Source organism: Macaca thibetana, chromosome 5, assembly GCF_024542745.1.
Source record: "Macaca thibetana thibetana isolate TM-01 chromosome 5, ASM2454274v1, whole genome shotgun sequence".
In the NCBI taxonomy this organism is placed as follows: Eukaryota; Metazoa; Chordata; class Mammalia; order Primates; family Cercopithecidae; genus Macaca; species Macaca thibetana.
The window spans coordinates 34,661,850-34,677,388 of NC_065582.1; the positions used below are offsets into that span (position 1 = coordinate 34,661,850).

Sequence of the window (15,539 nt, forward strand, 5' to 3'; positions counted from 1 at the left end):
GGGAGCATATAACTTGTTTGATTTCACAAATTAACAGCTAAAGAGCAATTTGCCTCAGAGTGAAACACACCTTTGAGTTTAACCTATCTCTGACTTGATGACATTTAGGTGAGAACATGGACTTAACACTTTTGAGTGGATGCTGGAATGAGTTAAGATTTTGGAACTATTGGGATGGAATGAATGCAGTTTGTATGTGAGAAGGATATGAATTTGGGGAACCAGTGTCAGAATCTTATGGCTTGAATGTGTCCTCTCCAAAATGCATGTGTTAAAACTTAATTTCTCTTCTGGTGGTATTAAGAAGTGGGGCCTTCTAGGAAGTGATTATGTGATAAAAAGGGCTGGAGGGAACTAGCTTAGTCCCTTTTTTCTTTCCCACAATGGGAACACGGTATTCATCCTCCTCCCGCTTTGTCCCTTCTGCCATGTGAAGGTAGAGCTCACCCCCTCTGGAGGATGTGGCAACAAGGCACCATTTTGGAAGGGACACTGGGTCCCCACCAGATACAACATCTGCCAGTGCGTTGGTCTTGGACTTCACAGCCATCACAACTGTGAGAAATCAATTCCCATTGTCTGTAAGTTACCTAGTATGTGCAGGTTTGCCAAAGCAGCATGAATAGACCGCCACACAAGGGAAGAAGAGACTACCCTTGCTGAGTAAATGGTAAAGATCTGTGGGGACACAAAACTGAAGTTGTGTTTATGTATCCTAACATGGTGGCTGCACCAGCTATCAGGCAGGATAACCACCTAATTTATCATGTAAACAGAAGAATTCTAAAAGGAAAAGGGGAAACTTTTAATAGTTTAACACATTGGGCACAACCCCGTACTATCCTGAGAAAACAAAGCTGTATGGTCACTATGGGAGCATTATATTCCTTGATCTGCCAGTGGCCATCTACCACATAGAAAGACCCTGCCCAAGAAGAAAGCCAACAGAGTTCAATGCAAGACTGAGAGATGGAGGGAAAGAGGCAGTGCTGCTGGTGTTAGCGAAATGCCAGAGCTTCACTAGGTCCTGCTGCTCACTGCAAAGACTTCCAATCACTGAGACAAGGCTTTAATAGGGTGCTACAGCCAAGAGAAGGGAAATTCAGTCTCAAATCCATCTCACCAACCTACTAAAATTGGGAGGTTTTTAGAGCAGGGAAAACAGGAATTAGAGGGGGTAAGGAAGCAAACATGATGGATAAGACGTCTGACATCTCATTTTCTGGATGTGGTGATCTGATAAGTTTCAGTTCTTTGTCTGAAGTTTGTTTTCCTGAGGTAGGAACTCAGATGAGACAGATGTACATTTCAAGTTTTAAAATCAGGAAGGTTAATTTGGGATTATGGGATTCAAAAAATCCCATAAATATCAGTTCTATGGGACAATTGGGCCCGTTTCAATGGCATGACCTTTGGCCCTTCTTAGGTGTGTGCGACCCATTAAATTCTCTTTCTCTCCCTCCCTCCCTCTCTTTTTTTTCTTTTTTCTTTTCTTTTCCTTCTTTCCTTCTTTCTTTATTTCTTTTCTGTTTTCTTTATTTTTATATTTTGCTTGAACTGATCAGAGTTTAACCACCATCACTTGGAACAAAGAGAAAATTAGTACACATCACTTTCTCAGACATGTGAGCAAAGATGAGCTAGTAGATTAGTGTCTTGTCATTTTTGTTTGATACTACACTTGAGAATAGGCTTTTGAAAAAATTATACATAAAAACTGACAAATCACTATTATATGAATATTGCAACTAGCTGCTTTTATCAACATTAAAATCTGCTGGTTACACATAAAGCAAAATCATCTTTTCATTTTCATAGCAATACCAAGAAAAACAACAGGACTAAAGACTAGCCTAAAATTTGGATATTGAAAAACACGACCAGACAGCAGAAGTGAGGTTGGTTTTAATACAGAGAGTACAGATAGAACTTTCTTTCTTCATTGGGGTTTAACTGATGTTCAGGTAAGTAGACCTGATTTCCTCTTCTCCTTTTAAAAACTTTAAATACATGCATTTTTACTGATTGTATCTCCTCTGTGTTATTTACAAATGCTTTGGCAGATTATACTGAACTTGCATCATTTCTTTTTCTTTCTTCATACTCCTTGAAATCATAATGGCAAAACTGAATCTTGTTTTATTGCAAATGGTACTCGGTTGGCGAAATTTGTCTTAATGATACACTAAAATTGCTGCTTCACGTTTCAGTCATATTTTGTGCAAGACCCTTTCAAACTAACTATGGAAAATTATGATAGAAGAGCAAGGTGGGTCCTCAGGCTTCACAAATGAATTATCTTTTCCCTTTCATATAGAAGATTAAGATCCAAATCCGTTTTTAAAGATTTTAAAATTTTCTATCTATTAGAGAATAGTTTCAGAATAACTCAGGTTTATTAAGTGCAATTTTACATCCTTGTAGTAAAATAGTCATAAGGAATAAAAATGAGTATGGTCAAATTTAGTATTGTGTAATAATTTTTATGTTATCAAAAGTAATTATTTGAATCATGGCAATGCCTGAATATCAGAAAATTTATATTCACAACCTTTCTCTCCTGAACTCTCCAAATTGCACTTCCTCAAACGTACTTTCAGACTTTTTACACTTGTTCCCAAAATTCTTTTATATCATGGCTATGTCTCAGAGTTATTAGGGATGGAAGAGAACTATCTTCCCAGAATGGGGATGTATAATTTTAGTTCCCAAAATGTAATTTTTAAATCTACAGTCTTCCTTTATGCCTTATATAGTAAAAGTTATCTTCTTAGGCTGTTTACTGAGTGAAATATATCCTGATCCAAATACTTAAAACAGATTTCAAAGTAGGGATTTAATATATATATATACAAAGTTCAGTCAATGATATGCCAAATTTCCTTGTTCAAGTATCTGAGCTCTGTCACTTACCATCCAGGGGACCTTCTTCTCACCCATTTTACTGCAATGGAAATCATAGCATTTGGCAAATGTGAATAGAATATTTATGAGAAATAAATGAGACAACATTTAGGTACCTATAATCGTACCTGGTACATACACTTTAATTCTTTTGAATATGGAGCTAATTACTTAAGGGAAACTTGGTTCTTAGCTTTTTGGACACCAATTGCAGTCAGAAATTCATTATTTCCATGTTATAATTCCAGAGTCTTTCTGAAAAAGATCAATGCAAAAACCCTGATCAGAAAGCCAGAAAACTCCAGTTATCTAATGCTCAGAAATGGAGTAAATGAATCACCTACAGATGTCCAAAAACTGCAGTTCATACTGACATTCGAACAAATGATTAAGTTGAACTTAATCCCAAAATGATTTAAACAGTTTAAATGCCTATTTATTGAAGCATTAAATCATGTATTAAAGTACATAAGCCCTGGAGCTAGAAACATTTTCATGCATGAATTTAGACTGCAGGAGAAATAAAATCTTTCTTTTAAGCAACACAAAGGAAGTAAAACCAAATTAATGAAAACTAAAAAGATACTGCTTAAAAAAGAGAAAAGCACATTTAAGGATTACCTGTTTATGTTTGATAGGCTTCCATGAGAATTCGTGTCTGTGGCTTTATCTGAATGAATATGGTTCCTCAATACGTAATCTGTATGCCTTCTTAACCATGAAAAAAAGAAAAAAAAAAAACAGAGAAAAAGGAACATAGCTAAGAGAATTTGGAGGTGTACCAAAATTTTGTGGTATAAGTGAGACAATATATGGCATAAAGCCATGCTTTTCCATCCTCATTGCACATTAGTATCCTCTGGAGTGCTTTAAAAATGCCTGCAGGAAATGCAAATCAAAACCACAGTGTGATGCCACCTTACTGCTGCAATGATGGTCATAATCAAAAAATCAAAACATAATAGATGTTGTCATGGATGTGGTGAAAAGGGACACTTTTATACTGCTAGTGGGAATGTAAACTAGTACAACCACTGTGGAAAATAGTATAGTGCTTCCTTAAAGAACTAAAAGTAGATCTACCATTTGATCCAGCAATCCCATTACTGGGTATCTACCCAGAGGAAAAAAATGTCATTTACACATGCCTGTTTATAACAGCACAATTCACAATTGCAAAAATATGGAATCAGCCCAAATGCCCATCAATCAACAAGTGGATAAAGAAAATGTATATATATATTACACACCATGGAATGCTACTCAGCCATAAAAAGGAAAAAAATGATATTTGCAGCAACTTGGGTGGAGTTGAAGACAATTATTCTAAGTGAAGCAACTCAGGAATGGAAAGCCAAACGTCATATGTTCTCACTCATAAGTGGGAGCTAAGATATGAGGACTCAGAGGCATAAGAATGATACAATGGACTTTGGAAACTTAGGAGAAAGGATGAGAGGGGAGTGAGGGATAAAAGACAACACATTAGGTACAGTGTACACTGCTCAGGGGATGGGTGCACCAAAATCTCAGAAATCACCACTAAAGAACTTGCTCACGTAACCAAACACCACCTGTTCTCCAAAAACCTAATGAAATTTAAAAAGCAAAGAGAAAAAAAGAAAGGATAAAATAAATTTAAAATAATGTGGGTGGAGTTGAAAAGGCAGGGAGTAGATTTAAGAAGGCCAGCTGGGATCATGGTTTACACATCTTATTCTGACAGAAAGAAGGCTTTCGCTGGGGCTGGTGGTGAGGGGTAACAGATGTTTAGAATCCAGTGGACCTCAGATAAATTATGTTCTGATTGGGGTAATTTTGATCATGGAGATATAAACAATGGTGAAAAACAACAAATAAATGAATAAATAAGCCTGAGACCCAATTCCTGGGATTGTGATTTAATTAATCTCATATGTGGCCAAAATATTTATACATTTTCAAAGTTATCCAGGTGATTCTAATGAGTACCAGGGATCAGAAGCACTGGATGAAGATTTTCCTGGGTGTAATTGCCTGGGTTTAAATCCTTGCTCTATTTTTTACTTGCTGTTTATGCTTAAGTAAATTATTTAACCAATCCAAGATTTAGTTTCTATGACACATAATTTATTATTCACTGCCTGGCATAGAGCTGACGTTTTGTAGTGCTACTTATTTACGAAATATTTTACTATAAATATTTAAACAGAAAATCTTCTACTGCGCCCTGTCAACATATATCTTCCGCATGCTCTGAGTGCCACTGGATACTCTTATGCAGTGAAAGCTAGCATTAGAGACAGAGGTCACCACTCTTTGCTGTTGATTATTTGGCCGAACTACTAGAAACCATCCACAAAAGTGTGCTGTGCTGTGGTAAGGTTGAGTGTTTTGAAACAGGTGTTATCTACTCCTCTAAGGCCTCACTTTATGCTATTTATTTTATGATTCACAGAACTCATACTGGATAACAAAGCTACTAATAGTACAAAAAGTGCTTCCAAAGTATGTAACTAAAAAAAATTATTTATGGGATACTTAGGGCTTTTTTTTTTTTTTAATACGAGGTCTTCAAAATCTCACAGAATATCTCACTTTAAACCAGTCACATCTTTTAATAGATATTCCATAAAATAAAGGGTTTAAGATGTTCCATTAGCCACATGTGGCTGGTAGTTTTGGAGCTTCTCTGCCTGGACTCAAGCAGTGCGGATTTAAATCATGGTTCTGTGGTTTACTAGTTAAGTGATATTGACAAGTTTCTTAATCACAGTTTCCTATCTATAAAATGATCACATGGGATAACCTATGTAAATTCCTACGACAGTATCCATCACAAACTCTTGATTAATATTAATAATCATCATCACTATTCTTATCATGTTCATTGTCACTAATGAAATGCTGTGCAATTGTCAGTGCTGACTCAACACTGTGACTTTCTGAAATCTCTTCACTAGAAACACGTCTAGTAAATTTTCAAATGAATGTTTAAAAATTATATAAAATATATATTACTTACTACAATAAAAGGGTTCTAATTCCAGGAGCATTTCTCCCAACTGTGTTTAGAGGAAAACTCTGGCCACATTCAATGATTGAAGAACTATAGGAATTTTTTTATAGTACACCCCTTTTATTACAGTACAGGACAGCATAAATCTCCAGGGAAACCCTGTGTGAAAACTTAACGAATTACACTCATTCTCATATTCCCCAAACACATTTGACTATAATACCCTTTATTTTATGGAACACCTATTAAAATTGTGTGAAAGTTGTGCTCTACGGCTATGCTTTGGGAAATGTATGGAAAATGTCTGCTCTGGTGGCTGATCTCTGTCATAGAGAAGAGCCTTGCTCCTGTTTACCTCAGACAGGAGGGAGTCGGGTTCCACATTGCTTTAAAACAGTGAGGCATGGTGCAGCTGCCCGACCCACAAGTGGCCTCGGTAGCCTCATCATGCTGCTGCTCTTTGTGTTGAACATGGTAAGAAGTCACTTGTGAACCCTGTGACCAACATGTGGCACCATATCACTTTAAAGCTCACCTGCAGCTAATTACTAACAATGTTTAGGGTCACATCAGTTCTCTCCTTCTCTTCCTCTTATTTTCCTTTTAGAAATGTGATAAAAAAATATTTCTAAATCATGCTGAAACAGATTAATGAGAATTTTAATTAAGTTCCATATCTGGGCTTAAATATATCTTCAATATGTGGAACAGTATCACTAAAATATGCAATCTAGCATCCAATATGAACATATGAATAAAATACTAGAAATCTGTACTTTTCATCAACATAGTGGAATAGCCTAACAAAATGTAATTTCAGGTTCAATATTTTTTGAATCTCCAGAGGGGATTTGCTACCTATTGAAATACATAAGAATAATATGGAATAAGTGTTTTAATAATCCATTGAAGTAGATTCTTCTATAATACTGGAAAATATTTTTACTTTTTTGCAATCTGCTTCTTTATAACATTTTTATTAATTATAAAATAATAAGCCATAACCCAATAAAGGCAAATAACCTCAATTTCTACATGTCCCGCCTTGAAACACAATCCAGTATATATTAATGAACAAGTAATTTAACCTTTCTGTGACCAGAGTTTCTCATCTGTAAAATAGAAGCATTTTTGGTACTTACCTCCTAGAACTATTGTGGGCAATATATGAGATAAACCATGTAAATGTGTATTGTGCATGTGAAGGACAGACTCCAATGTAGCCCTCATAATCCCTAACAAGGTATTCATGGCTTTGTATCATGTATTTCCATTTAGTATAGGTAGGGCCTATGTCTTGCCTCTGGCTAGTCGAGGCAATGAAGTACATGCGATTACATATAAATGATTACATTGCATGAGATCATAATATCCATCTTGGGAGGAGACTCTCTCTCTCTCTTTTGCTGCCCTTGAGGAAGCAAGCAGCCATGTTGGGGAAGCCCACATGGCAACTAAGGATGGCATCTAGCCAGCAGCCAGCAAGAAACTAAGGTCCTCCTTTTGGCAGCCTATGAGGAACTGAACAATGCCAAAAACCATATGAGCTTGGAAGCAAATTCTTCCCCAGTTGATCCTCAGATGAGACTGCAATCCCAGCTGACACCTTGATTATGGCTTTGGGAGACCCTGAAGCAAAAAATCCAGTTAAGCTATGCCTAGAGTCTGATCCCCAGAAACTGAGATAATACATGTTTGCTTTTTTAAGCCTCTAAGTCTGTGGTAATATTATTATGCACCCACGTATGATTAACACAGTGCATGATGCATAATAAATGTTCAAATATATTATCTATTATATTGTTAATATTTGAACGTTTACTATATGCAATGCACTGTATTAATCATATGTGGCTGCATTTTTATTTTGTTAATATATTCTTAATAGCTAATATTATAATATAATCATTATATTGCTATAATAATTGTTATTGCCAATTGTAGAAATCTTAATTCACATTTAATTTTGATTACTTTATGGGCTAATGAAGATTACATTTCTTATTTTTACTAAAGCTTTTGAGGTTGTGATTTTGCTACTTAACTTTCTATTTGTTTCTATGAACAAACATGCTATTTACTCACCAACTTTTGTTTTTTTCTCCAAATTATTTTTCACACTGAGATGTGAGGAGATGATTACAGGTACAGATTCCTTTCCCTTTCAAAATTTATATTTGGAGTCCAAATACTTTTGACTAGAGGAAAACAAGGTGCAGTTCATGCCTCTAGGTGTACAGCATACAGTCAATGAATGTTAGTTTCTTCCTATACAGTATACAAAAAAAAAAACCCAAAATACATGTATCTATCTAAGAAAATGTAGGTAGGAGAAGGGGGATTTGGGAGGTGACGCTTCTCTGTTTTGAAAGATTAATTTTTAATCAAATGAAAACGTCTATTAAAAAGCATCAATTTTAGTGGTACAACTCAATGAATTATCACAAATTGGTGATAGCTCTGGTAATCATCACTGATGTCTACACATACAACATTACTAGAATACCAAAAGTCCCCTTGTACCACCAAATTTAACCATAATCCTGGCTATTTTTTCCTATTTGAAAAAACCCTTTTCCATTTTTTTTTCCTTGCTTACTGCATCAGGAACTGAGACAAATGTGTCAAAATCTCCAACAGGAATTTGGATGTACATTTTTTTCCCTTAGTTCAGTCACATTTTGACTTATAGTTTAAGCTCAAGTTATTAGGTTCATACAAATTGAATATGTTATAGATACCTGATGAGTGGAACTGTTTATTATTATAAAATATTTCTCTGTACTTTTCATAATGCTTCTTGTCATTAGAATTTACATTTTCCAATTGGAAGCCAATAATCAAATGGTATAATTATAGAAAAAAAATTACAAGGTTGTTAATTTTTACTTAAGATATTTATATTGCATAGACTTTCAACCATATACAGCCTTATTTGGCATTTAAATATGTTCTATCCTAAAATGCAGTAATAGCCACTAAATTGATGAAAAAGTATAATCTGAACAACATAAAGATCTCTCTAACCACTCAAAAACCTTGAATGTATTCTAAAACAGGATTTACAGACCGCAAAATACTGTATAGTTGTAGTCTTAATTAATAACTATACCAAACTTACATTTAAGTAGCTAAAAGTACCATATTCAAACTCCTTGCTTTCTATGAGAAAAAGATTCTGAATTCTAACAATGTAATTAAAACTGAAACCCTTCCCAGAGCCACAAAGACAGCAGCTGTCGAAGTCTCCAGTTCCTGCAGCACCCTTCCTCCTCCCCTTGTCACTTTCCCCCTGCCAAAAAGGGGGGGAAAAAAAAGAAAAATCCAAAAAAAGAAAACCATTTTTTCTGCACAACAGTGGGAAAGATATTGCTAAATTTTCTTATCATATGGGTTTTTCCATGCTTCCCCCAGGGAAAAAAAATAAATGGTTATCCTTCCTTAGGAGAGCACACACTGAGAGTAGCACTAAAAGACATTTTGATTTGAGAACCCGTGCCACTATTTGCTCATGGGACAGAACAAATCCCCTTCCCACAACCATCTGCTGACTATCCCCACTCCACCTTAGTTTTCTGCAAAGCTTAGAGACCGTGGGGCTAAAGTCTTGTGCTGTTCCTGATTCCGCTTGACTCATGGTGCATTATGATGGAGTGAGTCACTTAGAACCACTGTTGTGGGGAAAAGTAGAACTTTGCAGTGAAAAGAAGCTTAAGACAAGATCAAAGAGATTTAAGAAGGAGGGATTGTTGGAGAAAGAACATGAACTTAAGGCAGGGTGTGAGGACAGGAATAAGGAAAGTGGTCACAGGGCACACTCTCCCTTCAAAGGTCAAGAGTCTGTTGGTACTTTTCCTTATTTAGATTTAGGAGAAAATATAAATCAGTCAGAAATTTAATCTCTTTTTTCCTGTCTTAACTCTTTTTTAAATTTACTATAAACTCTCTAGTTCTTGTAATGATATTACCTCTCTCTGCACAGACTACATGTAACTTTTTAAAGATTAAAAAGTATTGTGTGAGAGAAAGGAGGATGAGTATGAGTGATAGGCCATTTTATAGTGTTGGTGGAGAACTAAAGATTAAAAACTGTTGTGTGAGAGGAAGGAGGATGAGAATGAGTGATAGGCCATTTTATAGGTGTTGATGGAGAACCCAGTCAATCCATCAGGTTGACTAGAGTCCAAAAATGTTAGATAACCACCTCAACTCACAAAGTTAGTGAGTGAAGAACTAGGACCTAACCCCTTTTGAGTCTAGAGCATCTTTACATTTAGTCTCTAATTGCTTTTTTCCCCCTAAACACGTTATTCAAGCTTGCCAGTTTCTAGAGCAGAATGAAGAAAATAAAATCTGTACTTTTAAAAATCATTTAAGGAAATATATATATATATAAATAAAATAAAACGTATATATACACATAAAGAAATATATAATACACACACACAAACACACACAAAGGGTACTACACGAAAAAATAAAGTCACAAACAATAAAAACAATTTGAAATTTAATATTTGCAATGTTCACCCTAAAGAGTATTTTTTTCTAATTAAATTGGAAATCAGAATTGTGAGGGAAATGCTGAATTGACCTGGACTATGCCAGACAGCAATATTTGGACTATGCCAAATCAATGACAATTGATTTTTTTCTACTCCTGTTGTGTGATTAACTTATTTGTCCTCAGAGAAAAAAGGAATTTAATGAAAAGACACATTTTAAACACACATACACAATGACAACAGCATTATAAATATTGATTGGCTGGATCTGCCTCATATACAGCAAGTGCTCCTAATCCTGCTTTTACTAAAGCAAGCTGCATGTCATAGAACCATATGAAGTTGGCTCTCAACCCTAGTGGGGATGATGACGGGGGTGAGGGGTGAGAAATTACCTATGGGGTACAATGTACACTATTTGGGTGATGGGTACACCAGAAGCCCAGAATTCCCACTATACCATTTACCCCTGTGACCAAAAACCACTTGTACCCTTAAATCTATTGGAATTTTTTTAAATAATAAAGTAAAACAAAAACGAATCTAAAAAATGGATCTCAGAATATGCCTTCGGTTTATTAGTTGTTTTTTTTTTTTTTTTTTTTTTGAGACGGGGTCTCGCTCTGTCACCCAGGCTGGAGTGCAGTGGCCGGATCTCAGCTCACTGCAAGCTCCGCCTCCCGGGTTCACGCCATTCTCCTGCCTCAGCCTCCCGAGTAGCTGGGACTACAGGCGCCCGCCACCTCGCCCGGCTAGTTTTTTGTATTTTTTAGTAGAGACGGGGTTTCACCGTGTTAGCCAGGATGGTCTCGATCTCCTGACCTTGTGATCCACCCGTCTCGGCCTCCCAAAGTCGGTTTATTAGTTTTATGTCTTCTGCATATATTTTGTGGGGAAGAATCAATTTTTTTGTTAGATTATTAAGTGGGATGGGTTTTATTTTAATATGCTTCCATGAAATATCTTTAGGTAACTGGAGAAAAAATAGGCTGTATTCTAGAAATATAGTTTGTTCTACTATAATGCTTGTTTCTGAAATGCAACTCTGTTTCAATGTGATTGATATGTTAGGCAAGAAGTTGATCATAACACTAATTTGATTATGCACAATACTGTCCACTAGGTGAATACAGAAAACTGCATTCACCTGGATAAAAACATGTAGAAACACACACGCATAGGTACACTTCAACCATCTACCAGCTAGCTTGCTTCAATGCATGTGTGATAAGCTGAGCCTATCTTCTCTGGTTACAACTTTCCATTCAACTCCAAATAACCTTTCTTCTGCCACTTCACAATAATGCACAAGTTGCAGCCCTTCCAATGCACAGTTATACAAGGAAATTCAATTTTTCTCCAGATGAAGTGCCAAATTTACTACAGATTTTAAAAATTAACCATTTAATATGGGTAAAACTGTGCTGCCATTTTTATCAGGATATTACTTTTTTTTTTTTTTTTTTTTTTTTGAGACAGAGTCTAACTCTGTTGCCCAGTGGTGCTATCTCGACTCACTGCAAGCTCCTATCAGGCTCCCATGTTTTAAAAATATGTCACTGACAGTTTTTGAGTGTTGGGCCCCCAGCCCCATTTCTCCCATATACCCTGTCTTTCTTACTGCATGATTTGTCTAGTGCAGTAAATTTTAGGAATACATATGTTACAGCAGAAATGAAGGTACCTTAAAAAAACACTATCTTATCCCTGGGTTGATGTCCTCATCCACTGTTTTCTGTGGCTTTTAGCCCAGCCCTCTGAGAGCTTGTTCTCTGCCTCTTATCCTCCTTAGCGGATCTGAAGTAGGTGCATGTGTGCTATGCCTCCTCACACTGCTCAGCTTTATCAGCCTATTTCCTGCTAAGGGGTATGATATTGCAACAAAAAATCCAGAACACCAGGGTCATGGGATGATACGATGGTTCCAGCCTATGTTATAGACCCACCTTGTGGATAGGAAGGCATATTCCATTAGAATAAAAAGAAGAAAGCATATCAGGCAGACACAAACATTAATAAAAATAGTTACGAAGGCATGAGTGTGTGTCCTGACCCAGAATAAGAGGCAACTCTCATCATTGAGCCTCTTTGAACCCTTCTGACTATCCTGGAATGGATGAGAAGAAGTGATCTCATTCATCTGTCGATACAGCCCCTTTCCCTAACCTCGTGCCAACTCAGCTAGACCTGCACTGGGCTTGCTTATTCACACACCCAAGCTCATCAACGTTTGTTAAAGAAGTCAGTGGAATTCGAGAAATTCACTTTCTTCTGAACCATTCTGCCCCTGGAAATGCAGGTGAGAGTGTTTTTCTTTAAAAATGCCACTGGTAATAAGTTCATTCACCCATAAACTTTCCTATTATTTTGCAATTTAAAAAATCTCAATTAGTACGTATTCCTTATTACACCCCAAGCATTTGAGATTACACATTTCTAATCAAGTAAAGACATTATAAATGGAAAAAAACAAAAAACAAAAAACAAAAAACAGGAAGGTCGCATTGCCTTGTAAACCCGACGTACTAAAGGAAAATAACATGACATTTTACAACCAAGAATTTAGAAAGAAAAAAAATCCTGAAATCTTTATTTTTTTCACAACATTTAAAGGACAATGGTTCAAATTATATTGAGAAATATAACAATTTTGGAGAAAGGAAATTCACATCTATAAGCACATCATGTGGGAAGACTTTGTAATAAGAGTGCTTTGGAAATATTGCACTAGAAATGAGTAAAATAAATGAATGTTCAATGGTACCAGGCAATGGTCAGATATGTTCATCTCCATAAAGAGCCATACAGCTCTGGCATAAGGCAAGCAATGCTTTTAGGTCAGAGTACCTTTTGCCTGGGAAGTTCTTAGATGAGTAACAGCGAGGAAACTAACAGGTTAAGAGAAAATAATTGCCTTTCCTAAGATGATCCAAACAGCATTCAAGTCTTCAAACTGTTGTGATGCTCTTTCCAGCATACCATACTGTTTGGTGCTCTTATCAATATATCCTGGTGTCTCCATACCCCTACTGTGTAGAAGAAGAAACCTTGGATCTTGTTTACAGAGGAAGATTCCATACAGGCAAGGTTGGGATCCCTTGAAGAGTGTCACTGTGTAAGTATTATGGGTTAAATTGTGCCCTCTCCCCCAAAAATATGTTAAAATTTTAATCCCTAGCACTGCAGTGAATATGACCCTGTTTGGAAATAAGGTCTTAGTACTGTAATCAAATTATAATGAGGTCATTAGGGTAGGTGCTAATTCAATATGACTGGTGTCCTTATAAGAAGAGAAGACAGAGACACACAGGAGGAAGTCAGCCATGTGATGATGGAGGCAGAGATTGGAACGATGTATCTACAAGTTGAGGAATGCCAAGGACTGTTGGCAAACACCAGAGGCTAGGAAGAGGCAATGAAGGAGTTTCCTACAGGTTTTAGAGGAAGCATCGCCCAACCAATACCTTCCTTCCTGATCTGTGAGACATGAATTTCTGTTGCCTTTAGCCTGGGTAAGGTTCTTTGTTACGTGACACACTGCTACAGTATTTTTGTTTCAAAACAGGCGTTGGAGCCTGGCACAAGAAGCTGTGGCAGACACTGTTCGTTACCTAGACAAAATCCATACCTGTTCCATTGCATCTCTTCCCTGCTAAAAACCCCTGATTTTCTTCAGACATTGAACACTCATTTGCCTACTTCTGGCCCCACATAGAAGGTAAAATGTAAATTAACCTAAGTCACTCAGGGTCATCTCATATCCTTTACCAGTGGTGTTTTGTTAAACACTCTTTTTTTCCCTTTAGACATTATCATGTGTGATGAGTGGCTTACGTGGTGGTTTATATTGTTCAGCCAGGTTGCAGCTATGAAGGGAAAGTCAACAAGAACCACAGAGAACTCAACCTGAATACCTGACAACACTGAGCCATTGAATTCATCAGTCCTGTAACTGCCTTATCCTGAGCTTCCTACCACCCAATGTAGTATTATACCATATCATTGTTTAGTTGGATTTTCTGTGATATGTTCCTAAAATCATCCCAATTGATGCAAATGTGAAGGCAACAGAAAGCCATAGATTTTCCATGTCCTCATTACATTGTCCAGAGGCAGACAGTACCAGGGGGCCTCTCAGTGAGGCTTTGCCATCTCAAAAATGCCCACTGGATTGCATCAATCAACAGGGTGTTTCTGCATCTTAGGTTATTCATTTTATGCAAAATATATATGTCAAGGGTTTTACATTATTTAGTAAATGCAATGGCACAGGAAATATTCATAATGCATTTTGGATTATAAAAATATGAAAACATTTAGCTTGTATACCTTTTCAATGATTTGGGTTCCAGAAGCAGCCACTGCAACTTATAATGATTTCTAACAATCATTCTCTCTGTTTTTCAAACTCTTTTCCAATTTTCTGCATAGTTCAAAAGTCTAACTGTTATAATACCATGAAATCATAGACTTGGGAAGGATTAAAAATTTATTTGACCCTCTATTTCCCATTTGATATTTGAATTCTCCCTCCAGATCCTCACTGCAAAACCAGAATCTCCTTTCCAGTGACAGGGAACTCACTACTTACTCTATCTTTAGACAGTTTTATGTGTAAAAAGTTCTTTTTTTCTAGGTTAAAAAATTCTCTCCTTGTATATATTTTGCAAGTGGCCTTAATTCTATCCACTAGGACCACAGAAAAATTTAATTACTCTTTCATGTAATAGCCGTTATCATGTGAAGTCAACCGTATAAATCAGTTCTTTTCTTTTTAGTCCCCTCAATTCTCATTTCCAGGACACACACACACACACACACACACACACACACACACTACTCCAAGAATACCTTGACTAGTGCCTTTAATTAGAACTGTCCCCCTTTCCTCGTAATTATAATTTTATTAATGCATTTAATGGTCATTGAAACTTTAGCTATTTACACACTCTGCAGCTAAGCCCATGTCATCTACTAAAGTATTTACATTATGTCCACATTGTCCCCATTACATTTCATCTTGAGGGATGTGGTCCATTGATCAGTTATTTATTGCTTTCTGAGTCCTGGGTCAACTATCCACACATTTGCCATTTTGACCAGCCTTATTCTTTTCTTAAATTTGATATTCA

The 15,539-nt window shown here is 36.5% G+C and overlaps 2 long non-coding RNA genes across 2 annotated transcripts in view; one reads left to right on the plus strand and one right to left on the minus strand.

Moving 5' to 3' along the window:
* LOC126955084 (uncharacterized) overlaps window positions 1-14,528 on the plus strand; it is a 40,134-nt gene extending 25,606 nt beyond the window's left edge. The window contains exons 3-5 of the long non-coding RNA XR_007725804.1: window positions 1,819-1,964; window positions 13,382-13,522; window positions 14,263-14,528. This is a non-coding gene — a long non-coding RNA (uncharacterized LOC126955084). The remainder of the gene's footprint in view (window positions 1-1,818; window positions 1,965-13,381; window positions 13,523-14,262) is intronic.
* Window positions 2,638-8,170, minus strand: LOC126955086 (uncharacterized). Its single transcript, XR_007725806.1, has 3 exons — window positions 7,988-8,170; window positions 3,526-3,615; window positions 2,638-3,159 (listed from the first exon to the last, which is right to left on the minus strand). It is a non-coding gene; the product is annotated as an uncharacterized LOC126955086 (long non-coding RNA).
* Window positions 14,529-15,539: the final 1,011 nt, after the last annotated feature.